This window comes from Dreissena polymorpha, unplaced genomic scaffold, assembly GCF_020536995.1.
Source record: "Dreissena polymorpha isolate Duluth1 unplaced genomic scaffold, UMN_Dpol_1.0 chrUn010, whole genome shotgun sequence".
In the NCBI taxonomy this organism is placed as follows: Eukaryota; Metazoa; Mollusca; class Bivalvia; order Myida; family Dreissenidae; genus Dreissena; species Dreissena polymorpha.
The window spans coordinates 442,501-446,171 of record NW_026273324.1 but is presented as its reverse complement, the minus strand read 5'-3'; positions in this window follow the sequence as shown (position 1 = coordinate 446,171).

Below are 3,671 nucleotides of genomic sequence, written 5' to 3'. Positions count from 1 at the left end.
GTACACACAGGCATATATTGATGAGTAGTTGTAATAGCATAGTTTAGAATTAGAAGTATAGCGGTAATTAGTTAAATTCTAGTAGTAAGGTGGATTAGTCCTCGGGAAAGTGAAAGTCGATTAGTTTTGTCACAAATTTGTCTTACTAAAGAGGTTGAGTAAGTGAGATAATTATAGTTGTTTATTATCGGGACTGCTTAACAGAAATAAAGGAGTAAGTCGCATTGAGTGATTGTGCATTTGAACGTGTTGCGGCAGTTGTTTCCCTTGACTCAATTGATTAACTGTCGTTATGCCCCTTACATATTATCCCATATAAATATTGTGTATTTAATTAAGCACAGAATTAAAATAAAGTGTTATATTGAAAGTGGTAGTTCATTGTGTGATTATTTATTTGCTTGTATATTATAATCATTTAATTATATGTTGTTTTACCATTATAAATATAACAAATATTTTCTTCGTATACATATTTTGTATTGAGAATGGCACAATCAAAAAGTAAAAGAGAGTTACGCTGCATCAGGAGAGAGCGTATACGGGAAGAAATTTTGAAAAAGGAGCAAGAATTAAAGGAAAGGAGAATAAAAGAGAGGGTTGAGAGAGAATTACGGAGTGAATCATCAGATGAACAGAACAGCATAGTTTCAAATATGAAAACGATCGATGATTATTTACATGAAGAGTCAATCAATGGCGTTGAACATATGTTAATGAATGAAAAGTCAAGAGATTGTTTTGAAACACAATTAAATGGTAACACGCCAGATTCTCTACGTTACTTGGATGAGCACATGAGAAACCTTGATGTAACATTGCGTGAATTGAAGTACGCAGACCGTAAACGTGAAGATAAAACTTATGTCTCAAGTGCAGACCACATTCACACAAGAATTAGGGACAATTCTTCAATTGTGGCGGATAGAAATTCAGGAATAGAAGAACGTCTTAGCAACAGAGAACCAGACACAAGATTGAGTAGAAATGAGACAGGGAGTGTACATAAATATGAATTAAAAGAGGATATAACGAGAGTACATGATGAATATGCAGAAATAAGAAGTCAATCTGAGAAGTATGAAATAAAGAATTGTCAGTTGATAAAAATGCGAGAAGATGAGGAAAGGAGCCACAGAATGATGCTTGAACAGAGGCTTGTTTTAGAAAATGAATTTGAACGAAAACGTCAGGCTGAGAAAGAGTTACTACGAAACATAGAACAGCTTGAGTTACAGGAAAGGGCATTGCTTCAGCAGCGGAGTAGAAATGAACTACTGGATAGAGAAATAGCTATAAGAAGAATGAAAGATGATGATATGAATAGAAGATAAGAGGTGTTGAAACAGAAAGAACGCGTTCTTAAAGATAACGTACAACAGAAGAATGATAATTATATGATAAGGGAAGTGACAACAAATGATCAAATTAAGTTGAGTACAAGAATTCCAACATTGCCGAGCTTTGATGGCAAGAACTTTGAAGAGTGGAAGCTTAAAGCTGTTTGTATGATGAGGACGGGACTGTATTCGGATTACGCAGTGTCACAAGCTATAAGGAACTCATTGAAAGGTGATACTCATAGGATACTGTTAACAATCAAACCATCTGAGTCAGCAGAGGAGCTTATCGCTAAAATGACTGAAAATTTTGGAGAAGTGAAGTCTGGTGAAAGAATAGTACAAGATTTTTACTCGGCAAAACAAAATGAAACAGAATCATGTTCTGCATGGGGAATAAGACTAGAAGCTCTATTTCAACAGGCAGTTAACACAGGGGAAATAGAGGAACGTAAGAGAGATAATAAGTTAAAGGAAAGATTTTGGAGAGGATTGAACTCTGAACAACTGAAATCAGCAACGAGCGTTTCATACGAATCGAGTGACAGTTTTGAAAAATTAAAAAGAAAAACGAGACTAGAAGAGGAAGAATTTAATCCAGTTAATGCATCAGGAAAAACACTTGTTAATCAGCAATCAACGGATGATAGATTTAAAGTTATGGATGAGATGCTAGAAAGGCTCAAAACCATTGAGGCTGAAATGGGAATTATAAAGAAGCGGAACCAGGAACAGAAGAGAGAATACGGATCATACGAAGCGGCAAAGTCGAGTGACCAGGATAGGAGACAGAATAGACACACCAATACAGGGCGTTATTATAGAGGAGGCTATAGAAGAGGTTCATATCTGCCGAGTAGTAATTGTTACTACTATTGTTCAGACTGTATTGGTAGCAATAATGCATGCCTTTGTAGTCGTTAGGTTAGTCAAATAGCATATTTCTGATAGATGTTGCAGTTCAACTGTTATGCAGTCCGCAATGTCCAATGTTCGTGAGCGTTCGTGATATCTAGGATATTACCGCGAAACATATTTTCTTAACCGTGCATTCCGTAGCCGTATTGATGCACACAACGTTATGTTATTATTCATGTATGGTTATTATTTAACATAAATAAATAATATTTTAGCGTTGAAGTATTGAGGTATATGCGTTGCGTTTAAGTATAAGTCAGGAGACTTATTTTATGGGCAGGGGAAGTATATCATAGAGTACATTAACAAATCCTTAATTCTTTACAATATCTCATCATACGAAATCAATATCTATCTATTTTAATATTAACCTGAATTCTTTTCAAACAGTTACTACAGTTCAGCTAACAACCTAACCAGTTTTATCACTAAGCCTATTACACGCATGATTGGTTCGCGGCGTTGGTCAAGTGAAAAGCGCAAGTAACCGGGCATTTGCCACTTGACCGCCAGAGCATAAACACCTTATATATCGTTGATATATCGTTCTGCGTCATTATTACAGGTTAGTGATAAATCAATTTATAAACTTTAAACTTTGTATTGTTATAATCTCTGTTCTAATTAAATGCAACGTAAGGTATTGATTGTATTTATTGTATTTATTGTATTTATTGTATTTATTGTATGTATTGTATGTATTGTATGTATTGTATGTATTGTATTGACTGTATTTATTGTATTCATTGGATTACAATATTGCCATGTTTTTACAAATGCTATTACTGTTATTGTTGTATAATACTGGTGATTAATGTAGGCATTTGCCACTTGACCGCCAGAACATAAACACCTTAAATATCTTTGATATATCGTTCTGCGTCATTATTACAGTCCCTTCACGCGAACCCTTTACACAAATTTGCCGAGAGCTACGTCGACATATTTACCAAATCATAAGAAAACTTAATAATGCTTCTTTTTGAAGAAAAGAAGTATTAAATTTAGAAAAAATCTGAAAATATATGTTTCTCTCGCTCTGTCTTTATTTACAATGGCACGTTTCTCAAATCTTATTTTATTGAATATAGCTTCTTTTACAAAATATTCGCGTTTACAACATCTGGGCCTTTTTTTAAATCGATATTTCACCGAATCTTACAAATGTTATGTTTATTTTATGCTTACAAATGATTATTTTGGTGTTTTTTTTCCCAAAATATATTTCCGGTAAAACAATTAAAAATATCAATAACTTTCACTGTTAATTGTACGGTTTTAAACGGTGAATTATCAGTTTTAATTCACTGATATTTTTCAATAAACCACCAGAAAGCATAAAATAACATTGATCAGTTCCCTTACACGTGTAGATCGGATTATATTAACAATATTAGAATATAGTTTCGATCT